Here is a 26,902-nt window from a genome sequence, read left to right on the forward strand (position 1 = left end):
TGTACCTATGGGGTAAAATAACTCAAAATACAATCAAATATTAATTAAAATAAATTTTCCAGCGCATATACATTACAGTTTCACTACAAGACAGATGAGTAGATATTCGGAATTCATGATTTATTTGGGTTCAATGTAATATTTGATTGAATGTTATTGAAAATACGTTTTAAGTTATATAATGAAAGACTTACATTTCCAAGGTAGTTATTCTTCTGGGAAGTGTATAATAAATAGTTATGTTTGTACTTTTTGATTTTTTTTATTATGTTAGCTTTAAAAGTTCTAAAACTTAATTTGTGTAATGCTTTTCTGTACTATTTGGAATTCACAAGTAAAATAAAGTTTGATTAAGCATCTGCTATTAGTGGAGCGGCTAATTCTTTTGCTTGTAGTTTATGTGCAGTTAAACTGAGACACAAGGAAGGCTATGGGCATTTCTAGCACCCTATACACACTATGCCCCCTGGCTACAGCCACCTGGAGCCTTCCCTTGCGGGATACAGATAGGGGGTCCCGCTGAGGTCAGTCCTGCTGAGGACTGTGGCTGTCCCCTTGACGTCAGTAGGTGCCCCCCCCGATGTCAACAGCCACCTGGAGCATTCCCTTGCGGGATGCAGATAGCAGGTCCCTCTGTGGTCGGTCCTGCTGAGGACTGTGGCTGTCCCCTCGATGTCAGTAGGTGGTCACCCCGACGTCAGTAGGCGGTCCCCCCGACGTCAATAGACGGTCCCGCCGACCTTGTGGGCGGTCCTGCTGATATCCCGGGACACACGCCATTTTCGAGGGGAAGTGGTCGGGGAGTGGAGCCTTTTGTGACCCGGAGTCTCCCTGCAGTGACTTGGAGAAGCAGTAACTTACTAATAATGGAGATAATCTGGCAGAGCCCTCAACAGCTCGGGGTCCTAGGCAGCTGCCAAGTTCAGACAGTAGATGATGGGAGGTTATGGATAGTACCGCGCGAAAAGGTTGGTTTAGTAGAAAAATTAGCAATTTCTAGTGGCACTATTCATTATTCCAGTGCTGTGCTGGGTATGGCTAAGCAGATGGGCACTTTAAGGCCAGTGGCCACCAAAAAAAGTACGTGCTGAAAGTACATAGCCTGACGTTACTCTCTCTTAAATATCAGTAAGGATAAGGCCCTATCGGCCACTGGCCCACTGGGGTGACAGATGGCCATTCCAGTCCTGCATTATTCCTATGCTTTATGCCTCCTCCATTGAAGCGACACTTTACTGATCCCCGAGATTATAAAAACAGAATTACCGCCCCTTTAAAATAAACTAATGCACTCATTTCAACCTAATCTTTAAAATAGGGCTGGATGTGAATGTTCAATTCAGTTCTGATATTGCAAATGAGATATGATTAAATACTGTTTCAATAAATCTGCTTTGATTGCTAACCCATTCGAAGCATGCTTAGACACATTTAGGATTATGGCGATTGGCAAGATCCCAGACACTGCGCATGGATATCTACCAGCAGTTCCCAATCCGCTTTTAAAGTTTGCTTAATCTTGATAAATACATTTTCGCAAAACATTTCTATCATGAATTACATGTCTGAACGCTTTTGAATTCATGGATATGCAATAGTCTTGTGTTTTTTTTTTGCCTCTTAGGAAGTTGTCGTATTTTTTCCTCTTTGTTTGCAATTACATGCTCCAATGAACTTGAGAGATATGAAGAAAAATATTACACAAATTGCAAATTGATAGATCTGAAGTCTATATGTGTTTTATCCATTCCTCCCGTGTAAGCTGGATCTTTATTGTGCCTCAGACAAAATCCCGTTCTATAAAACAGTATACCCAGAAGTCACAAAATAAGATTAAAGGATCAGACACTGAAACATAAGGGAAACAACATGGAAAAAAACAACAACAAACGAACAACAAAAGTAAGCGGCCTGGAAATGAAATATGTTTGAAGCACAACAGACATATGAAATCTGCCCTTACACAAACTTAGTGTAAACGCGTAAACATATGAAAATCGCACCTATTTAGAATGTTTTACGGTTGTACTTGTGTGTCAGAATGTAACTACACAAGACAGATGGGCAATGGGTGAGCGAGGGGTGGACAGGACCTGGGAGAGGAGTAGCGTTGCCATACCCAAGGAGATGACTTTTTAGTGGTTAACTAGACACATGGAAGTTTTGAGCTCTAGCGCTTAAGTGGTTAACCATGCATAGCATGAACATTTACACTTTAGCATTGAAAAGTTACATTATGCATACTGTACAGAGGTTTTGCCCTCGAGCGTTGGCTACATTATATCGCGTCAGCTAGGAGGGGAGGCTGCCTGCTTGGAGCAAGTTGTTACATTGTGTCTGTCGGTAAGGAGCCGGCTACAGTATGCCTTCTACTGGCAGAGGGGAGATCCGGCTGCCAGAATACAACCTGCTGTCTGCAAAAATCATCAAAAATCACCTCTCTTTAACCCCTTAGTGACAAAGTCAAAATGCATTGTTTTTAATGGGTTTAGGGACCGCCCATTGTCCTTAAGGGGATAGAGCTGGTCCAGATGTCCATTCGACAACCGACTTGACCATTCAAGTCGTGGGGAGTGGGAATGATGGAACACCCCAGTTCCTAGGTATCATTATGGTCCCTGTTCAGCTAGGACATTGCCCCCCTTGCTATCTATCTATCTATCTATCTATCTAAAAAGGTTTACAAAGGGTGTGAAGATCATAACTAATGGGAGAGGACGGAGAGACGTACCCCAAAAACCCTGTACCCCAAAAACCCTGGACATATATCTAATTCTCCTTATGGGAAGCCTAGACCTATCTATCTCAATATATCCATCACCTTCTCATCTAAAGCATCCCTCTTGATTCACATATTTTAAGTGATGCTCATACATCTGTGTCTTAGAGATCATAATATAGTTTCTTGTACTTAGTTTTGCAGCTTTTCCTCCTTTTTTTTATACCGAAAGTATATGTTCCTTGATAGAAATGTTCCACGGCACAGACCGGGCAGTTGTGACACTTACTGCATATGCACCGCGGGATACAATGTCTGGTTTTTATCACATTTAGCTTTCCTTGAGGTTCAGACGATTCATTAATGCTGTGAATTTATCAGGTAATAAAAAAAAAATGCTTAAAATGGGAATAGTCACTCGCCGAAGTCTGTCAAAATGTGACAGGCTAAAGTGTTGTCATTTATATGTAGGAAACTTCATTGCGAGTAATAGAACTGTATCAATATTTCTAAAAATATTCAGAATGCGGCGATAAATCCTGACTTGCAGACATTAATTAAAATGTAATATTCAATGATTCAGCTATTTAGCATATAATACTGGGAAATAAAAGGCATTCACCTACATCTGGGGGAAGAACATCGTGATTTTAGCAATTAAATAGAAATGTGGGAGATCCTTTTTTTTTTGTTATTTTAGGCGTTAGATTACGTTTTTTAACATTGTCAAATAAGCAGGGAGAAGGACTTTGTGGACAAAATATTTTCAGGAAGCTCTCAGCTCCTGAATTGGCATTTACGTTAATCAAGTTACTAATAAATGTACAATTTAATATGCTAAAAATATAGTAAAACGCACTACTGATGTGGTTAACTCCTTTCTATGCTCCTTCAGTGGATTTTCCAGGCACATCATTTTCTTGAGTAGAAACAAATTCTGGTTCTGGACATCGATGCCCATGAGGTTTAATTGCTAGAAGGTAAATGAGTTGAGATCAGGTGAAATATTTAATATCACATGATCTTTGAATTGGTGTGGTCCAACTCAAGCCATTCTCTTCTACCAGAAGGGTAGGTGGAGCCCTGCACAATGAATATGTAAATCTCTGTTATGGACACTCAGCAGTTCAACTCAACTTGCAGGAGAAGACCATTGGAGTAGCCAAACCTCGTTGGCTATTAACCCAATAAAACACGGCATATGATGAGGCTTTGGTAGGCTTTGGTTGGCTGATGGTGGATACTGTTGCTGGTGGTAGGTCTATCTTTGGGTTTTCGTATCCGCATCATTCCAATGCTTGGTACCAGTGATCATCTAACCCATACTTGTCCTCCATGCAACTTCTTTAATGACAACTTGCTACGGTAACAAGACAACATCATAGTCGCGCAAGTATAATTCGATCCTGAACAGAAAGACAGTTCTGCCATTATTATTCAAAAGCGTGCTAAGGAGCCACGATCAAAATGTTTACTTTGCAGCTATAAAGATAATCACGTATTCTTTAGTGTCAGCGGCGCCTTACGGGTTTCTGGAATGCATATATTTGTTAAAACAACTTGACAGAAATACACACGTTTCAAGGGAATATATATCGGTTTGCTACCGAGAGCCCAGGGTTGGCGATCGGACATGAGAGATAACGAGAGATGCAGATAAGATTGGGGTGGTATGTGCTCTTTCATGTGATGATTAGGAATAATAACGTGTCTCCTTTTAGTGTATCGGTTTGCGAGGTGGCAGATAGCCGGAGTGCACAAGAATAATAACCCACAATCTCGGCCCATTACAATTTTATGCGCGTCACAAATCTTTTCGCGGCTTTGATTTAGATCGATAGCAAGTGAATTTTCTGCAGTGTCAAATATAACACGTAAACAGAGGCCATTTGATGCATATTGAGGCAAAAAACCCAAATATGCACTAATATCTACATTAATGTTTTTTTCCACTAATGTAACTAATTTAAACATTAAAGAGCGCCGGTGTTATTTAAAGAAAGAAGCTCTTAAAACCTTCCGAGACCAGAGTATTTACTTTTGGTGCTGACCGAGGGCAGAGCCGCCTCTATGGCCGCCATTTTTAGTACAGAGCGCCAGGATATGATGTCATATCCTGGTGCTCTGTGTCTTAAAGGTGCACAGCACCTTTTTCAATGCTGTCTATGAAGTTAAAAAAAAATAATATATATATATATAAATATATCTATAATTATGATGTACACACACACTGATTGACAAATTACCAAGCCTTTCTTGCATAGGACGAGGCTTTTAAGTGAAATATTTGGTTTACGTTTGTTTTGGGACAGATTTCTTGTTTTGGTTTAAAAACTTTTTATTTTAATGAATTATGTATTCTTGGCACAGTTTATATGACATGAATACAGCATATAAACGGCTTATCCTTTGTCCGGGATAAACATCAAAATCGGATTCATTTGTGCTAAAAAATAACCAGGTTTTATATTAAAACACCCTACCGGAACCGTTATTCCACATTCGCTGCTCGGGAACTAGGCTTAGATGCTTTGCTTACTTGTTTTGCATTTGGACAGATTTGTTTTTTTAGTGCAAAAAACTGTAAATTTGACATTTTGTTTTAATGATGTCAGGAATTCCTAGATAACCAAATGTTCTTTTTTTTTCTGTTTGTCAGTAAATGAGAAGAGTTGGACTCATTTATATCGACAAAGTTGCCTTCTATCCATCAGCAGAACACGTGGAACGTTGGCAGACGTTACAGGAACAATTCCAACGCGGCTCATTCCAGTTCTGGAAGAGACTCGTTATTAGAGTGAATATTTTCCTCCTTCCAAATAATCCCTTTCATTATTCACATTTATAATCTAAATTAAAATGCTTTATATAAAAACATAGAATTTGATGGCCAACAAGAACCATTCAATCCGTCTAGTATCCCATGCATGGTTAAATTCCCTCACTGTATTAGCCTCTACCACTGTTGCTGGGTGGCTGTTCCACTTATCTACCACCCTCTCAGTAAAGTATTTATTTTAAAATTCTGCATAAAAGTGACTAGTGTTTGAACATTTTGCTGACCTTTAAGCAGCAGTGCGTTCTTAAGATGATAATAAACAATAAATACAATTTTCTGTTAATATTTAAGTTAATTAAATCATGATAAAGAGTAAAAGCTCAAAATTCCCAAACATTTTATTAGTAGCCCATGGCTTGTGTTCTATTCCCGTTATTGCTAGTTTTTTAAAAAAAAAAAAAAAAAAAAAGGCAAGATAACACATTCTTGCCAAAATTCTCCCTGTCGGTTTGGAATTTTATGGCAGACGCCCAAAGTTTTATTACTTTGAAACCTTCTCTACATCCATTCTTAAGTCTAACACAGTGTTGACATTTCAGCAAACTAAACACATCTGCCCCTGGGTTTATGGCAAGAAACTCAAATGTCCCAAATGTTTTTATTGACTAGGTCATTTTTCACTAAAATTTCACACTTCGAGAAAATGCGTTCTGAAATGCCAAGATACCAGCCGTCGCTGAAACATACAAAGTCACACTGTGGCTATATTAAACCTGCTATTACTATTTCAGTATTTAGCGGTTATTAGAACAGGCCGGGTCATTAAGAATGATAAACAGTCAGGATTCCAAAATGTTTATTGCGCTTTTTTGGCTGAAATAGGAGATTTTTTTCTTTTAGCTGTAATAGACCGTCGACCATAGGGGAACTTTTGGGATTGTATTAATATGTGACATTGTTGAGAGGGCAATAAAACCCTGGTGCCGCAAGTCCCTTTGTGAAAAAGAGATTTCTAGGACAGCCTATGGACTTCCCAGGAATGTCATACGTTAAACTGCAAGGGTGGTAGATAAGTGGAACAGCCTCCCAGCAGACGTGTCAGAGGGTATTACAGTAACAGCGGCTGAATCCAAGACGAGACCAAGGAAAAAAAGGGGTAAACTATATGGAGCTGAATGGTTCTTTGCTCTAGTGTCATTGGGCAAATAAAGGGGTTCCTTTCTCATCAAGTACCCCATTTTTCTTCTTCCGCTATGACGGAATTAAATCGAATGAGCTTTTCTTTTTGCTTTGGTTATAGCGTTCAGAACACAAGGTTGGGACAGAGGTCACCCTGTGTATAAAGCCATAAAGTATTTTTGCTAATATCTCTCCAAATGAGGAAAAAAAACACCTCTAATTTGCATTTTGTTACAGCAATACAAGCAGTTTATTGCGACATGCGGCGGAGTGAATGGATTCCATATATGTTTCGTTAAATAAATAAAAGTTTGTCTTTAATAAAAATGCCCCATTAATGTTTCAGCAGCGATGGGAGAAAAAGAACTTGATTTATTTAATTGCTTCTCAATATCACACATTCAAATTAGAATTAGACATGCAAATGTATGCCAACAAAAATTAACATGAAATTCATGATGAATGTGGCCTGTTCGAGGCAGATAATGGCTCATCGGTGGCCGTATCATTTGTCCATTCTGCTATATGCTGTGGGTTTTTTTTTTTATAAAATAAAATATAGTGACTGTATTTAAAGAATGATTTAATAGTATCATAAACGCAGATGAATAATTTCAGGGAACATTTAAATTCAACGTGAAAAATGTTTACTCTTCAAAATGCGCAACTCAAAAAAAAAAAACCAGCGTTGACTCGATAAAGATTGCATGATATAATTCTGATCGTAATAAATAATAATCAATATTTGGAAAAGGCTATTGGCTTTGACAGCATTTTAATGAGATTACTAAGTCCAGCAGTCAGTGGGTATCAAGCATTTTGTAATGTTTTCTCCATATTTTTAAAAATCGAGTGTTTTGGCCATATTGTACCCTATCCTGCTAAAAAGCGGAGCTTCTGATATCTGCTTAATGCTTTATCTGTAGAAATTTCTTAATAACCAGATTACTGTTACAGAATGTATCTAGTATGCAGTGCACTTGATATAATTTCAATTCCCAGTAACAGTATCCATTGAACATTTGAAAATTCCAAGAATTAGAATTTCTTCAAATCAATATTACATGAGTTTAAGTGGTAAATACTGCAGATTCATCTATATATATATCCACTAAAGTTTAGACAGCAGTTCCCTTACTTACATCTCCTCACTCATCTCCAGATATACTCCAACCCAATCCCTCTGCTCTCCCGCTGATCTTCGTCGGCCCTCTGCTCTGATTCTTACATCTTGTGCAAGGACACTGGATTTCTCAAGGGCTGCCTCCATTTTCTGGAATACCCTTTCCACGGGTTATCAGATTCTCCCCTTGCCTTGAATCCTTCATAACATCCCTCAAGCGGTTCTCCGGCTCTTTGGGTCAACACCCAAGTCCTCTGTGACGTGGCAGCTGGGTCTTGACACTCCATGCCCATTTCCCCTTTAAATGGGGGTGTTTCCCACGATGTCAGCGGGAATGCCCACTGACAGACGTCAGCAGGACTACCATGACATCCTCGGGGCCACCCATCGATGTCAGCAGGATCACCCAAAGACATCACTTGGCAGTCCTGGCCACGTCCCGCAAGGGTAGCTCCAGGTAGCCGGAGCCCAGAAGTTTTTCAGATATGCCAACCATCTAATCGTCTATCACAAAGAGAATCAGTTTTACCCCTTGAACCTCTTGTTTGTAAGATTATGCACTACTTGTTATGTCCTTTTTACCCATTGCAAAGCATTGCGGAATCTGATAGCTCAATAAATCTCAATAAATAATAAAAGTTGAATGCAGTCCTCTTTATGGAAGGTGTTGGACATGGCTGGGAAGGGCGCATGGAACATATGCTTACGGTTACTATATAACAGGAGTGTTTGTTGGGTTTGCTCCCCCGATCACAGATCTTTGGATCGCCATAGATGTAACATCATTAGAACCCTGCCTTTCAGTCTCACAACCTTAGTCTCAAAACTTTGGAGGAACAGAAGGCCGTGGCCAAAATACATTTTATTGACCAAAATTGACTTGGATCTTAAATCTTTTGGTGAGTTTTAGTTGATAGTTCTGAATTACATATAACCACTATCATAACTAACTTAAGCCAGCCTATTTAAGAGATAATTAAATCAATATTTAAAGGAAGAATAATTGGATAAACTAGAGGGAGAACTGGCATGGCTGCTTGAAATTCATATGGCATTAACGTTTTCCCTTTTTTTTTTGTCAACCTAACTTAGTAAGACTTTCGAACCGAACATTTAAATACAAAAAGAGGGATTCAGTCAGCTTCGTTCTCTGACCTTCAAAATAACATACTGGTTTATTGATAATCTCGGACAAGGAGCAACTGACAAGTGGCTTGATAGAAAACAAAGGCAAACAATGGATCCACTGAGAAGAAAGTGAACAGGATTTAATTGAATTTTTTTTTGTGCAGAAATTGCTTTGACCCTTGAAAAGTACTACAAGACATGCAAAAGAAATCATCCACCGAAGTCATATGCATTTTAATGCATTTCATTATCATATAACTTTTATTGTACTTGAAGTTGTTTTTTAAATTATAATTGTAATGGTGTCACATGTCTAGAATTGAACTATCGTGCGTTCCTTTTGTACGATGCAATGGGTTCAATTCCAAGAAGCTGTGTCTTTATGCGATAGATAATGAACGACTTAGTAAAAACACACATTTTTTGTTTGATCAATTCCATAAAAAAGGAAATTTGCATAAAGGCACCTATTTTACGGATAAGAATTCTATGTCATTTTCTTGGATTTTTATTTGCGTTTTAGTTGACAGCCTTCTGTTCTAAAGCATATAGTAGTTTAATACCAGTGTTTAGCTCACCTATATACACCATATGATTTATTTTTTTTTTAAATTCACTCGAAAATTCAATTTATTTATTTATTTATTTTTCTCCATAATGTATGTGGGAGTCTCTATCTCGATACAGGGCTTTGTTTGCCCTAAATTACTTGATTATTAAAGTTCTGTAACAGTAGAGACTCATGGGAAGGGCATGAAGGTAGAGTCCAGGAAGCTAATGTCAACCCAAACAGGAAGTTGTTACAACTTCCTGTTTCAGTTGACATTCCGATTCTAAGACAATTCATACTGAATTGTCAAATAAATTTGCATGGAATGCCCTGGTTTACGCATTGCTGTCTGCGTGGGCTGAAAATAAAATATAAATCCGAAAAATTTAAACATAGAATACATTAGTAATTTCATTTAGTTATGAATGTATCTCCGATGTGACAGTTTTGTCTTCAAATAAAAATATACATTATTTTAGGCTGTTGTATTTGTGAAAACCTAATTAGAACCCTATTCAATGCAGCGGCCAATGCTCTAATATGATGTCATGTCCAAAAATTGCCTAAATTCCCATCAAGCCAGTCGTTTTTTTTAATTCATGTTATATTAAGGAAGATGTCAACGGAGAAGCAGATATAAGTTTGTTTTTCCCATCTTTACAATTTGTCTTGAGCAAGATTTCCGAAGCTCACAAAAGGTTGAAGTCTTGGTCTTGTAACGCAGAATACAACATTACAAATTCCAGCAGGCAAAACACAGTGAACTGTGAAATCCTCTTGACAGCATGGATTGGTGCCTTGTGTTTTATTTTTTATTTGTTTTTTTTTTTATTTTTTTTTATTTTTTTTCTAGTTCTATCAACTCGGGGCTCTGACAACGTATTGTTTTCATGGAAGCGATTGAATTTCAATATGTCAGACAAGTAAAACTGTAATGTTGAGACTGTAAAAACAGACACGAGTAACAATCCTCCTGTTTCATGTGGCTTCATCTGGCTTTTGTTGACTTCCCTTCTTCTGCCGTTCTTCTCCATGCTATCCAACCTATGACCAAATGTACGTTCAAAAAACCAGAAGCAAATATATTCACGAGCTCGGTGAATCCGTTTATTTCCTTGGTATTATAGGATTCTTTTTTAGAAATAAGGTACAGTTAAGCTTCAACAAATCAGGGTAGTTTGTAGGGATAAAATATTAAGTACAACTACAATGTCCTATATGCATAGTAACTTTCATGGCTTACAATACTCAAACAGCTTCAGACACAGAACACAAAGCAACTAAACAGTAAAATTGCCCATTTTGATAATCTAATTCGGCAGACAACATCAGAATGAAAATGCATGAACGAGAAAGCAATTACATCTCGAAAGAGTTATGGCCAGAGAACTCTCATTATAATGAGTACAGTTTTTAAAGGCAGCACAGAATGTAACATACCATTATAGCACCGCATTTCAATCCGTCCAGACAATTCTAGAACGTCTTTGTCTAAAGTTTCTTTTTGTTTACTAATAAATCACGTCGGAAGGATGTTCTAGATAACTCTTCGCATGACATCTATGTGTGGTTTTTTTATATACATACGTTAAAAAAAATATGAAGCTACGTCATGTATGATTTAATAAGCGCCTACGTATGTCGGAGACTCGCATCTTGCATGGACTTAGATCGTGTCTTTGATGGATGGGTATGCAAAACCCGCTTCGTGTAACGTTGTTATGGAAAACATTCCGGTGGTTGTGTTTTTATTTTTAAAGATATATATATGATCTGTACGAGGAAGAGGAATGAGAATTAGATTGGGAATAATAAACTGGGAATTGAATATTTCCTGGAATATACGAATATACGGAATATATAAATGTTTGGAGGGCCATCCAAATAGTTATCTTAAAGAGGAGGATCTACCCTATGGATTTCTGGTTCATTCATCAGTTGATGTAAAGCGTAAGAGTTCTGTTTACTAAATCCTGAGCATTTTATCCAAATTTAAACACCGGAAAGAGGAAATGTCCCAGCACTCGGGTTAGCTTGATAACCATGCTTTATTATACCCTCACAGTTATGGTGTAATGACACATAAATTTAGCTTTTGGCCTCAAAAGAGGGTTTTTCAATCCAATTTAGGTCTTAGAGTGCATGCTTCCCGGTCTCAGCAGATCAAACCATGCAAGAATTCATCATTTTGCTTAAAGTCCTATGGAACCGAACAATATTGACCGGGGAAAATTATGTAGCTAAAATCAGCTTCCAGGTTGAAAAAGGAAACTTTTTGGTAATAGTTTACGGTCAGAGATAAGGAATATTTCATATCGCGCAGATACTTGATGCAAAAGGAGCAATTGGCCGTTATCCCGCCACCCCTGTGCAATAACCTCCACTGATACCCTAACAGGGAAAATATCCAAGCCATTTGCCCTTCTTTCTCCCTGTTGTTCTGCTTATGTTTTGTGTCCTTGCTACCAAAGCTGGCAAAATAATGAGACATAGACAATTACCGGTTACGCTCTTTTATTGCATTGCAATTAAAATAATTGAGAATCCGTAGACTTAGAGAATGCACACTGCCTGTTTACTAATAATGATCTTTATAAAGGCTGCTGTAATGTGTTCTTGGGGTTGCAAACTAAGGTGATTTGTATTCTCTTTCAAAAATGTTCTTTTTGTGTAATAATAATGATAAATCAGAGTTTTTCACGCTATTAGTGTATATATCTACCGAGATATCGGCCCCATTCAGCCCATCTAGTCTGTCCGTTTTTCCTGATATAAAGACTCAAACCTTAATCAGTCGTTGGTCTCGTCTTAGATTCAGGAGCCATATGCCTATCCCATGCATGTTTAATACCCTCACTGTATTACCCTCTACCACTTCTGCTGGAAGGCTATTTCACTTCTCAACCACCCACTCAGTATCATAACACATACATATGATATTATTAACTATGATGGCTATATGATACTGGACACTCGTTGACACAGGGGAACAAAGACTTGTTTCCCAGTTTCTAGTCCCTATAAACTTAGTGAGACAACCCGCTACCACCGCCATTGCAAAAACATCTCCTGTGCAGCAAATAGCAGGGGATGAGAAAAGGGGCAAATACCTACGAAGGGGTATTCTTCAGAATCCCCCCATTGTTGGCAAGGAGGACACCACAACAATTTAAAGGGACCTCTCAGCTATCATATATATCAAGGGTGTCCAACCTGCGGCCCTCCAGCTGCTGCAGGACTACATCTCCCATACTCCTCAGCCAGCCCCTTAGCTGAAAGAGCATTTTGGGAGATGTAGTCCTACAGCAGCTGGAGGGCCGCAGGCTGGACACCCCTGATATATACGATGGCTGACGTGTCCATTTAGGAGAAGTGAAACACTGCCTATCTACCTAAAAAAGAGCATTTCTGCCCCTTCAACTGCTAATTTTTTTAAGATAATGCACTTTTTGCCCCGAAGAACATGCTTTCTAATGGTTCATTTTCTCCACTGGACAACGTGGTCCTTGAATTATGTCACAGCTGCTAAATAGCATATAGTACAAAGTATCACACCAAAGTTATTTTATTTCCACATTCCCTGCTGTGACAAGTCTTCAATCTTTGTATTTTTCTTGCCTGAGGGCCACCGGAAGATAAAATGAGTTGTTCCAGAATATAAGGAGCTGACACCATGAGTTGAACCAATCTCCCATGTTTCAAAGTCAGTGTCATTGAAGCCTTTCACTCACTAAACCCATTCTTTGCCCCCCGGCAAAACAACACAGCAAATTGTTTCAGTATTAAAGTTGCTTATGCTGTACATTGACTTGTGCGCCAAGGTTGAATAATATGTCAGATGATTGTACCGGTGAAAGATGATTCTACGGAAAACATAAAGGAACCGGCCATCCCCTCGAGACTCTCCACTTTGCCTTTTACTTTACGGTAATTGGCCGTGCTCTGCGAGATAGAAATCAATTAATGAATTTACAGTTTATCCTTAAAACTTCCACTTTTTTTTTTGGCAGGGTATAAAAATACTTAATTCTGGAGGAAAGTTTCAAATGTGTTGGCTTTGATTCTTATATTTGTAACAGCATGTCTGTGTTTAAATTGGCAAATTAAATACTTTCTGTTGCATCTGGGCATTTCTATAAATGGTTATTAGTTTTATTTTATATATATGATATATTTTTATATATATTTATATATGTCTATTTTTTATATATATTTATATATGTCTATTTTTATATATATTTATATATGTCTATTTTTTATATATATTTATATATGTCTATTTTTTATATATATTTATATGTCTATTTTTTATATATATTTATATATATATATATATATATGTGTATATGTATACACATAATATAAAAATAGACATATATAAATATATATAAAAAATAGACATATATAAATATATATAAAAATAGACATATATAAATATATATAAATATATATAAAATTGTAGAACACTGTTTAGGAGCAATGTAGGATATAATGTAAGGAAGATTTACTTAGAGGGTGGTAGATAAGTAAAACAGCCTCCCAGCAGAAGTGGTAGAGGCTAATACAGTGAGGGAATTTAAACATGCATGGGATAGACATACGGCTCCTGAATCTAAGACGAGGCCAACGACTGTTGAGGTTTGAATCTTTACATCAGGAAAATCGGGTAAGACTAGACAGAGCTAAAAAGGGTCTGATCAGATTATATGTTTCTGTATAAATATCACATTTTAGCCAAATTAAAAAAAACTCTGGGGATAAACTTCTTTTGAGTAGAGTATATTAAAATATTATGTAATAATTTTAGCTCTTGACATCATTCTCTCTACTGGTGCTTTAATTAAATTGTCAGCTCTTAATTAATTGATTGGGGATGTGATGTTAATGGAGTCTTTAATCCAAAGCTCTTATACAGTAGACATATTATTTTCAAGTACAATTATTTAAATAGTTTGTACATTTGGTGGTAATTTATATTATTCATTTTTTTAAACAAATTATTACATTTTTTTAATCGTATCCAGACGTATTTTTAATAGCAGAAGCCTTAAACTGTCAGTTTGTTGGTTTAGCCAAAACATAATCCTTTTATCACAAAGAAAACTTTATAAATTTATACATGTGATATCTTAATATCAGTTACGTAATGGCAATGGTGCTTAGAGATGAGATAAAGCCATATCTACTTTAACAAAAAAACACATACTGTGTATAAACAAATGTATAGTAAACATGGCAAAAACATAAATTTGGTGTTTAGTGAACAAAATACCTCTTTGGTCATCAAAGAGTTAAACAGCAAGGACATCATATGCATTAAGGTGCATATGATGTGCCTTTAAGCCTATGGATTTCTAGTCCCTCTGATTCAAAAGCATCTTACACGTTTCTGGTTGGGATATTGGGACAGAAACCCTAAATCTCGCAGGTTTCAGAGAAATTCCAGTCCCTGTTTTAAGGCGATTTAACCATTTTAACAACAAAGAAACGGGACTGAATATGGGCATCGGATCCATATCACTAGCACAACTTTAATTCTTTTAATTCTAGTTCCGCATCATAACTGGAGATATATTTTTTTCCGATGATTGTGCTTAAACTGCCATTTATTCCTCATCCTCTCCTTGCCCCGCATCTTCCCACCCAACCTAATTAATTTATTGCCACCAAAGATTCCGTTGACATCTATCTCATCAGCACTTTCTAAATGAGCTGACGCTGGGACTCATTAAATAATAACCATTTAGTAGCTGAGATTCTATGGAGGGAGTTGCCAAATGTGTTAATATTGGTCTCTCATGCAACCATTGACTTATCATTGCAAGATGCACTTCTATGGGTCACCTGCATTCAAGTAGGGATTTCAACCATGACATAGTGGTAGTAAAAGCACTAATAGGGAGGTATCATTGGATCTGAAGTCCGCTCCAGACTGTGTAACCCTGAGAGTCCTTCCATTCACTCTGAGATCGGAGCAACAGTCCTGAGACTCCAGGGCAAACAAAGGGATCCTTCCCAGTTATGCCAAATGGATCCCAAGAAAGCCCCCCAATCTCCCACTCCTAGTTTAAATAAAATAGGGGCAGAGTATTGGGAATTACTGTATGCAAGAGCATGCACTTGAGCTATCACCATACCTGGGAACTTCTGAGCTCTGGCTACAAGGAGCCTTCCCTCGCGGGACGGGTCCAGGACTGCCCAGTGACGCCAGTGGGTGTCGGTGGGTGGTCCTGCTGATGTGGGGGGCGTTCCCTCGGTGGAAAGTCCCGCAGACATCGTGTGAAGCCCCCTCATTTAAAGGGGAAATGGACATGGAGCGGGGGCAGGTCAAGGTCCAGCTCCCACGACCCCGAGGATTCAGGTGTTGACCCGGGAATCTCTAGGTCAAACACGGAGAGTTCCCAGCTATGCCTATCGCAATCTCCACCATGGATTTGATTACATGGGGCATGGGGGGCAAGTACTCCCAAAATATCTGAGCGTTCCTGTGAACGTGCATCCAGTCCACATGATGCCACTGCCGGAACCACTACTTATTCTATCATTATATCTTTTCAGGCACTCCAGTCACGAGGCACTTTGCACGTATAATATCTCATATGTAAATAGAGTTGTGTTTTTACAATCAGTACATTATTTCAGAATCCCTCTCACTGCAGAGGTACTTGAGAACGCGTTTACAGCAGCAGAGGCTGCCTTCAGTTGCAATAAAAGATTATTTCAAAGTCCTGAAGCTTTTTGACTTTGACACCACTTTGCGACTTTTTCCAGGACTTCGTCCTCATCAATAAACGTGGCTACCGTGAGTAAATATATAATCTTTAAGGAAGCTTATTTCCTCAGGACCTTTATCTGTCAGTATTCCGAGCGTATCCTTGGCATTGACCTAAGACATCAAGCGAATATTACAAATGCCCTGCTTTATAACAACGGTATACAGAATTGCTTCGCTTTATAGAGTAATGCTTCAGATTATAATTCTGACTATGATACATATTCATTTTTTTGAAATTGAATCCAGATGCCCCTTCTCATAAATCTTTAAATTGCTACATATTTTATATATATATATATATATATATATATACAAAATATTAAACATTCACAAGAATATATACTGTATATATACAAATATTAGTCATTCACAAGAATATATACTGTATATATATATATATATATATATATATATATATATACAAAATATTACACATTCACAAGAATATATACTGTATATATATATATATATATATATATATATATATATATATATACAAAATATTACACATTCACAAGAATATATACTGTATATATATACAAAATATTAGTCATTCACAAGAATATATACTGTATATATATATATATATATATATATATATATATATATATTAATGCTATGGCTAGCGACCCAAAAGAGAAGAACTTTGATACAAATACAATGATAATGAATACAGTTTTAAATACTTTGTCTTGGTTAAGGGGTTAACTCTCTCTCTCTCTCTCTCTCTCTCTCTCTCTCTCTCTCTCTCTATATATATATATATATATATATAAAACTCTTTTTTAACCTGCGTATTGTATATGTGGATGACACTGTCTAGAAGTGCTATATGGATAAAACGCGTTGTATTTTTGTACTAAACACAATTTACTAAGTCGAAAAAAAAATTCAAGGTTACCGTGTCCAGTAATATTTCTCAATCCTACACTTTAAAGTTCACTTCACTAAATAAGCCTTTGTAATGGTATTTACAGATGAAATAAACTCGGCTTAAGCAGCCGCTAGTCTCAAAGGTAAATTCTGATGCAAATAAATAAAAAAAAAAGACAATTCCTTATCTTGTAAGGTGTCTTGATGGTTGATGTATCCTTAGATGTGTTGGTGTCAACAGTCCAGGTTCCGACAATAAAAGCGGGTAATTTATTATTTGTACACATTAAAATATACAGATGCGTCTGCATAATGCGATAAGATAATGTGGATTTAGAGCATGTTCCATGCTTCGTGTAAAATAGTTCCAACGTAAACCTTAATCTTCAATGTCATGGTTATCTTAGAGCTTGTCTGGAGAACGTTGGATGAAATGTTCATTGTCAATCGAGCTAACGCTTAATTATAGTCATGGCACAAATTATATTGTGACATTCTTCCCTATACAGCTGACAGGCGAGATTGTGTTTCTACGGGATAGAACCGCTCAAGGATCACGCCGTGGGCTTATTATGAACGTATTATTATTTCTTATTGAATGTATAAAGCAGTTTTTGTCTTTGGTCGAACCCGATCAATTTACCAAATTATTGTATCTTTTATTATTATTGTTGCAAGCAAAAAAAAAAAAAAAAATATAAAAAATAAATGAACGAAACATCGAATTTGACGGCCGATCAAACCCGTTTAGTCTGCCTGTTTTTCCTGCTGTAGAGACTACCCCATGCATGTTTACATTCCCTCACTGTATTACCCTCTACCACTTCTGCTGGGAGGCTGTTCCACTTAGTTACCATCCTCTCAGTAAAGTTAACTTACATAACATCTCATTCTTTGACCCTCTCATTTGGATTATGGAAATGCTCCAACGTTTCTTCTCCTTTGAAATAAACTTCCCTCCTGCACTTTGTTAAACCCCCTTTATGTTTCTTTGTTACCGGACAATTATAGGGCAACGCTACGACTTCTGAAAACTAGGTTCATGTTTTGATAATTATTACCAATCAAGCGGCATTTCATTGTTACAGTTATTTTTGAGAACTTAGCCCTCGGGAAACCCGAATGATGGAATACTCGTCAATATCTACCACCACTTTTCTAGCCAGATGACCATCAGGGGGAAACCGGTCTAGCTGTTGCCCACCAGGACAGACGTTCCCTGTAGGCATCTGTCTGATCTGTTGATTGTCATTAGATGCATTCTTATTCTTATTGCAGAGATGGCCTCTCCATTATCATCTCCCACCGATCTGACTCTGATGTGGCCTCCCGTAGCTCTCATCGACCGGAAGACACCTACTGAGTAGCAACACGGGGACAATGCATGTTATTAAGGGTCTTCTCACTCCGTTTTAAAGCATTATAACATATCTTCTAAATGCCGTTCTAATCAAACGGAGCTAATTAGTAGTAATTTTCTGATTTTCAATTTCCAATAATTTTTACGTTGTTACGTTGTTTCTTGAAATAATGATATAATGATACAAAATATGAGAATAAACAAATACGTGTCTTATATTTATAGAACCGATACATTTGTCACCGGTATTAGAAGGACAATGTAAAGTTACAGTATATCTTGTTTTTGTCATCTTGATGATATTTATGGATTTCACACTAATGACCGGAAAAATGACTTCCAAATACCATTTTAAGGCGCATTTCCTTAATATTGGCCTTGACAGCTCCGTTGTTGTATGCTCGAGAGGATAAAACCTTGAACTAATGAAAAGCAAACGGTGACAGGGAATGCTTTCTGGCTTCCCGGCCCGTGGCTTGTCACGATACAATATTTAATTGAAGGACCTATTTAGTTTATTGTAAATAAAATTTTTTTTTTTTTCTTCGCGCGGCGGCTGCAAAGGATTCTGGGGTAATTTATTTGCAGGGTAAACATGTTGGTTAGAAGTCATTAATATGACATTCACATAACCATAATGAAGCGCAGAACGCATGGAGATTTGGCACCACGGAAATACCCAAAGGACGGTAAGTATGAGCCTTAAAACTAAAAGTATTGGAAACAAGATATTTTTACCTCTCGTTTGGGAGTAATATAATTGCATTTTGTGGCTACAGCAGATGCTTGGGACAGCTGGTAGAGGAAGAATATATATATTTTTTTCGCTGGCTTTTGTACTATACGGATAAAACTTGTATGGCGCTCTCACAATATAAAAAAAACAATGGCTTTTTGTTAATCCGATGGTTGATAGACTGGCTTTTGCGTGCGTGCGCGTCATATTCAAGATTTGTTTAGACGGCAAACATATTTATTAAGTCAACTCTGGAGAATAAACAACACATGCTTGGCGTTTAATTTGAGGCAATTAAAAGATGTGTCGTCTTTGACGACCTTTCAACAGATTTCCGAATATTTGGAAGGGTAAAATTGTCAGGCAAATAGCAGTGATGGTTTTTTGGGCAGAATAAACCTTTTTTTGTGGTTGAATGCATATTATTTTATTTTGTTCATATGGTTACTTGACTAGAAATGAGGTTTCTTAATAAAATGCTTAAATATAACCAGTACAGGGGGCTTTACCACAGTCCAATACTCTAAAATATAATTTTTTTTAGACAACTGATAGAAGAGAGTATTGGGATCCATTCCTTGGCAGAGAGGCGGGAATTCCTTATTGGTTTTCAAGGAGGTATTTCCAGACTCAACAAAGTTGAGGGGGGGGGCGGCAATTTCCAGCAAGTGGTAACCCTGACCCCCACCATCATAACACGTTTACACACGCTTACGCACAGACACTCATTTACTCAAGCACATACTTACTCTAGCACACACTCTCACTCACCTGAGTCTGTCTTCAGAGCAGCTCACACCATGCTTATGCCTCGGGGCCAAGTAGTGATGCTGTATGTCCCATCTCTGTGAGCACGTCCAAGGTGTTTGGGGTATTAGCCCCCTCCCCACCACCCAATCCTAAACACATAATTAGATCCGAACGCTTTACCACCTACAATAACTTTTGACCATGCAGGTTCATTCCTATAAGACAGCAGTCCTACGGGAGGACAACCGATTTAAAATCCCATGCATGTTAGAGATCTTTTGTAGAAAATCCACTTTTTTTAAAAAATTTTAACTCCCAATGTGCAGATTTTATAAACCAGAAATGATTTTTCTCTTCCCCCGGCTACACTTCTATTTAACACACCGTAGTTCGGAAACTTTTTCATACATTTTCATGTAAGATGCTATATAGCTCTCTGCAACTTAAATATTCATTGAACAGTAAAGGTCAGATTCTTCTCAATGCTATGGGTGTTAAATCCCGCGCCGGCGACACTTCTGTAGTCAAAGCAATGCTACATTACTCAAACATTCCTATGCATAACTGTCTCCTTCATCACTATTATTCTTGCATAAGGACCCTCAAAGTGTTCCTTCTATCACACTTTCTAGATGCTCAAACTGACAAGTCTGAACTATTGCAATCTGTTACCTACAACCTCCTCCTCGGCTGAGTACGGCGCGCGGCGGTATCTGTCATTCTACAAACGAGAAACCACAGACCTATTTCTCAAAATAACACCTCTGGTTCTTCTTTTTTTTTTTTTGTATTCCATTTGGGTCTTTTTGTTAGTCTACTTTAAATTCCATTTTTAGATAACATAATATATCTCCCTGAAATTCAATTAATATTATATATTCGTAAGGCTGAGAGCCTCTTCTCCTTCAATACAAAAGGCTCTTCTGCACTGAAATTTGCAATTTATTTTCTCCGGGTTCTTCTACTTTCATCTCCTGTTTTTCTCTTTGACTGTATATATATTCTTTGCCTGCTCATATTAAGTTGTCGTTCATTTCTAGATATATATATATATATGAAGAGAATGTTCACTAACATCTTATCTTGGTCAGTTTTCAAGTACGAGATCTAATCAAGGCTCTTCTCACTTTTTCTTCTTATCTTGCTGAAAATGAACAGTAAACCTCTGAAGATTAGAAAAAAAATATATATTTTTAAACAACCATGAACAGCACGGCCCTGCGACTCGACGGCTAGCATCAAAAAATTCACATTTCTTGTGTAAATACTTAAAAGTTACTTAAACGCAATCAAAAAGATCATATATAGTGACTACATATATCGTATGACACATACGATTTATAATATAAGATTTATATTCTCCTAATATTATTAGCAGGTGTAGTACAATAATAAAATTATCCTACCATGCGTCTCTTTTTGTGGCATCTAGTAGTTCTCTGTCTTGAATTAATTACATACCTTCCAACATTTCAAAAGGTCGGAGGGACATTTATATTGTAGGAGGCGTGGTTTACGGTATAGCTTGGGGAGGGGCTTCGGCAGGACTTTATATATGACTTTGTCACATGCATTTAAAGGACGAAACTGTATTTTATTTACATAATTAAATCTAGAAACTCATTTTTATGACCTTTTGGGCCGTAGAGCCCTGTGATACCCTCATAGCCACCAAACATTCTGAGGGACATCAGTGGAGGAATGGTGGGGGATTTGGGTCCAAAAGAAGGACGTCCTTGGTGGTAGATTTTAGTGGCAGCCCTAGACCTGAGTACCCATTAACTACTTTCACGCCACCGCCCCATCTGTAGAGCCCTGGGATATGACATCATATGTTGACGCTTTGCCTCTTTAGGCCATGGAGAAACCGCATGCAATGGCGGCAACGCCACCTAAGCACAGGCCTCTGTGTTGAAAATGATGGTCTCAATGACTGTTAATAACCACCATTGCCAGGACTTGAATTTTTCATGATGGCCTACACCATCTGTATATGTAATGGTCATTTACATTATGAAAAAAAACCCAATAAGAATACATTTTTATGGCTCACTTAAATTTGAAGCATAAGAAAGAATCTAATTGTATTCTGCTTACTAAAAAGAATCCCATATTAGCCATGATTTTGGACATAAACCATATTATTCAATAGATGTGACCTTTATTGTATGTTTAATCAGGTGTGGGTTTCAATTTTCAAAATGTTTTGACTAAAAATGTCATCCTTACAAAGAGTCCACAAAAAAAGGCTCATAACAGCATTATTACATTTTAGGTATCGGTGTCTGCTAATGGTCGTCATTTTCTACAATGTCAAGGAGCCTTTTTCTCGTACGGGTTCGTTAGTGCGTAATATTTGTAGGAATAGTTTTATTTTTAATGTGACAAGAAAGTACAAGAAAGAGATCTTAAAAAATGCAAGTTAGCTTTCTAGGGGCGTATTATAGTTTTTTTTTCTGGAGCCAAGTAATTTCAAGTTATTCTAGACCAAATCATAAAGTTTGTTACATTTTTATATTTTTGACCTTTCTGTTCTATAGTCCTCTGCGTATAACAGATAGCGTTTTCGTGGTTTAATACTAACGCTTGTAGCCCACAAAGGGTTAAACAGCGTTCCAAATAAAGAGCGGTATACGCTTCCTTTGTGATGCCGAAATTCTGGATTATATAAAATAAAGACAAATTTAACGGATTGCTTTAAGGTAAATATGGCTTGCAAAAAATCAATTTTATGTACAGAAACTGTGTAGAGCAAAATGGTGTAATTTGTCATTTTGATGACCGTGAGCACAAACGAAATATTTGAAAGGTAAAAAGAACAAGCAGGGACATGGCGCAAGCGTGACAATTAGAATCCTTGTAACTTTATTGGTCCCACAGTACACACATCGCGGTGATTTATATAACGAGAATTGCCCACGGAATTATGGACAATCAAATATGAGTGCAAAGATCTTACAATCTGGTAATGAGCTCTGGCAAGAAACTTGCCTCTAGATAGCTGTGAAAATCAGCTGTTAGTATTTTTCTCTGAGTGACTAGTGCTTTGTAATTGTAAGTGTTGCTGTTTGATGGGATCTGTATTGGATGTCTCAGAATTCTTATAGTTGTAACGTTGAAATGAGAAAAGGCTGATAAGAGTTTAACCCTTTCTAAAAAGTTTTAGTAAACAGGTTAGTTATACACTTTGGATCTGGAACTTCCCCCTTTTTCCGGAATAGTGGGTTTGCCCAAGGGAGGGCTAGTTGTAGGTGGGGCCTTAAGCCTTAAAAGTAGGAGGGGAAGTGGTCAAATGCCACTCCCCTGCCCATAGAGAGAGGAAAGAAACTCAGAGACTCAGGGAAGCAGGACTTCACTCAGAGACTCTGGGTCAAACCATGAGAATTCTCACGTATGCTGTTGGGAATGAGCGACATAACAGTCAGAATGATATTGTACTCTCTGTACATCACCCATAGCCGCCAGAAATCACATTTGATTATTGGCCCTCTGGGTCAGCATTTTATCTCTGGGCGGAGGAGAGTGGTGCTTGGCCCCTCCCACTCCCTGCCCACTTTTTTCCAGACCACTCCCTACCTCTTTCTAGGCTAATGAGGCCAACCCCACCCCAATGCATGGCCACATCCCCTTCCTGCCTACTATAAAGAGTTGGAAAGGATGAGAACAGGGGATAAGGAAAAATAAATAATCCTTATTTTTTAAGAACAATAGTACATTATTTTTTTTCATTTTCTAAAAAAAGTTGATCCAACACACAGTGCTTTTATGTTACAGTGATTAATATAAATGTGTTTTCCCGACAAGTTCCATTTTAATAAATAGATAGTGAGATAGCCGGGACTCTGATTGCCGTTACTACTGTACACCAGTGTTACAAAATCTGGGAACGTTAACACGATATGGTGACAGAACAAAATGTTTCTTTTCTGAGGCTTTTGTATTGTTTTGTATTGTGCGTCTTGCTTCGGTTGTTAACCTGTGACTCAGTTATTTACACAATGGTGCTGTGACATATTATCGTACTCCTGCAACATTACGAAAACCCTTTTGTGCTGACCTAAACCTAGGGACCTTACAGAGCCTTAATTACTTAATGATGTCTCAGGAGACCTAGTAGTTTGATACTTGTTTTATTGTTACAGATGCTCCATGTTCACACACAGCTCACTTACTTACCTTTTGTATGGCTGGACCACCATCACACCTGTCTGATTTTGAAATACATATGATGGGTTGTTAATATTTGTAATTACACCCATGTTGGGAGCTAGAAGCACTATTTCCCTAATGACCTAATCTATGTGCTTTTAAGATAAAGACATCAATGGCATGTTTTCCCGCGTAACTAACACACAACTACTCAGTAGCAAATAGAAGAAGGTCTTCAAGCTAAAGTAGAAGGATAAGGCCTAGCGGCCAGTTTATCTGGGAAGTAGTCATTGCCGCTAACCATTATGTCCTTGAAAAACTGTGCAAATGAAGAGCATTTGCCTTTATGTGAAAAACAGACGCATAAACCAACATTTAGGAAACTAATCATTGACTTTAAATTCCGCTAGCAAACTGAGATGTTGGCGAAAACATTCTTGGGTATTCTTAAAATGAGAACCAAGGTAGAAATGCATGGAAATAGTCTAGAATCATATTAGAATTTTAGTTGGAAGTAATATCGTAATGTCTGGGATATGGATTCTAGTAGCCTTAGGCAAACAGTTTGCAGGCGGTGAATGCTTGATACAATTGCCCTGCTGAACAAAGCATCAGTTATCTCCAGCTCGACAATCCAACTGCCTTGAGTAATCATGTAAAAGTAATAATGGTCAAGGAAGAGGAAAAGACATTGCAGAAAGCAGCCCTAGTACATAGGGGATACGTATTAAAAGGTGACCTTTAATGATTAGATTAAACAGACGACACATATAAAAGCTCACATACCTGTAGCCACCACGGTTACTCTGTGAGGTACCTTACTGAATCCACAACTCCTTAGTGTTGTACCAAACAAGAACCAAATATAATTTTTGTGGTGTATTCCTCTTTACAAGGAGTCCATTTTGCATATTAATTCCTATGATTTGGCTTATAATAAACAGAGTGTTAGGATCAAAGGGGTAATTCAAACAATGGAATTCAGGCACTGGACTTGAATCCAGGTGAAATTGTTGATAGTGCCAATGGTAGGTGACAAATCTTCAAGCCCTTCATTGGATTTTTACTTCATTCTCACTACGCTTTAATCATCAAGGGAAAATCTGACAGAGTGGCCAAACAGTAGCCCTAACTTGGCCAGCTGGTATATGATGTATGGCTACAACAAGGACCTCCGTAGGTTTTCTGTGACTTTTCTTTCTGCCAATGAGATAAATCAGAAAGTTGGCTCTTTAGCCAGTAATAAAGCAGTACAAACCACTTTCGGAAGAATGTCTTATGATTAATATCTAGTCAAAACACAATTAGCAAAAAAAATATTTATTTAAAATGCATTAAAGGGGCACAGAAAGGATTCAGTTCATGAGTAAACTCTTCCTGAAGTCCTTGTTACTGTAGACACCCCAGTGGCCACAAGTGGTATTACAATTAAAACACATTGTAACCCTTCAGTTAATGGCTCAAAATCTTTAAATCAGAGCAACCCATGGGGCTATTGCCTATTTCCCCTTGCCCCCTTGTAATTTCAGAAAAAAAAGAAAAAAATATATAGCTTCTGTCAAAATAATGACTTCCTAATATCGTTTTGCTCAATAGCTATTAAGTCAAACTTTATCAGAGTTTAGGAACCAATTCAGGTTCATAATGACCACAAACCTTCCAAATTTCATCTAGAACTAGACTATTAGCCAGATTATCAACGAACTAGAATCACTGTTTCATTCTAATGTGGCCAGCAACTCATAAGTATGTTAATGTAACTGCGCGGTAATAACTGCAAATTATATTGTGTCGTCGTACAATTTACAACTTGTTGCAAAATGTAATTTTGGTTCATTGGTTATTCTGTACAAAGTATCTTACTTTTTCCATTTATCACGTCTTTTCTTAGCTGAGTTCATGAAAACGCACACCAGTGCTATCTTAATTTAAATTACAGACTCTGACAATTTACCGTTTAGCGAATCAGGCTCACCCATTCCAAATCTAGATCTAATGGACTGTATCTTCCCCGAGAGCAGAAGACATGACTTACATGGATGTCACCCACTGGCTTTTTGTGGAAATTATTAATAAATCAGTAATTCCATCTGCAAAGATGCTGTTATGTTTATAAATATTTAATTTACCTTCAGGTGTCCACACAATATTTTTTTTTCTCAACGCTTAATGACTTTGCAACGCGTTCAGCAGAACAGAAAAGTGTGCAAAGTTATCTGGGTCTTTCCTAGAGGAGAAAAAAAAAACAACAAATTGTTCATTTCTTGTTGACAGAAATTGATTTAATTTGTCCATTAATCCATGTTCTGCTCTTCCTGGGCAGAATTCCATCGGAAAGTGTAGATTTGGACTGGTCAAAATGTATGTGGTCCAGCAGTTTAACAAGGTATCTGTTTTCAGAGGCTAAATTAAAAAATGATTACAATTTAACCCATTGATTTTTGAATGCTCAGGGGCTGTCAATCAATCGCTGGTATAATATTTAATGACTTATCTCTCTAGAAATTTTTTTATTTTTCCAGTTGTACCAATTGGGACTTAAAGTAAACTTCCTAGCAATTCAAAAAAATGCATTGTATTTATATTAAATTGTGTCTATAGGAGGATTTCTGTTTGGTTACTTTTATCTAAAGCTTTTTAAATATATGTATTTATCTGTCTATATCTATCGTCTTCAGTATTTTTCTCCATAACATACATTAAAAAGATGAAAAAAATATGAAGCAATATTAACTTAATACATTTAAAAAATATTTTTTGTTAAATAAATATTAGAATTAA

At 37.3% G+C, this 26,902-nt stretch overlaps 1 protein-coding gene across 1 annotated transcript in view; it reads left to right on the forward strand.

Annotated features, from left to right (window-relative positions):
- The window catches only part of CAMTA1 (calmodulin binding transcription activator 1), a 660,706-nt gene that overhangs the window by 136,105 nt on the left and 497,699 nt on the right, over window positions 1-26,902 (forward strand). The gene's annotated exons all lie outside the window — the stretch shown is intronic.

This window comes from Spea bombifrons, chromosome 12 (genome assembly GCF_027358695.1).
Source record: "Spea bombifrons isolate aSpeBom1 chromosome 12, aSpeBom1.2.pri, whole genome shotgun sequence".
Lineage (NCBI taxonomy): Eukaryota > Metazoa > Chordata > Amphibia > Anura > Pelobatidae > Spea > Spea bombifrons.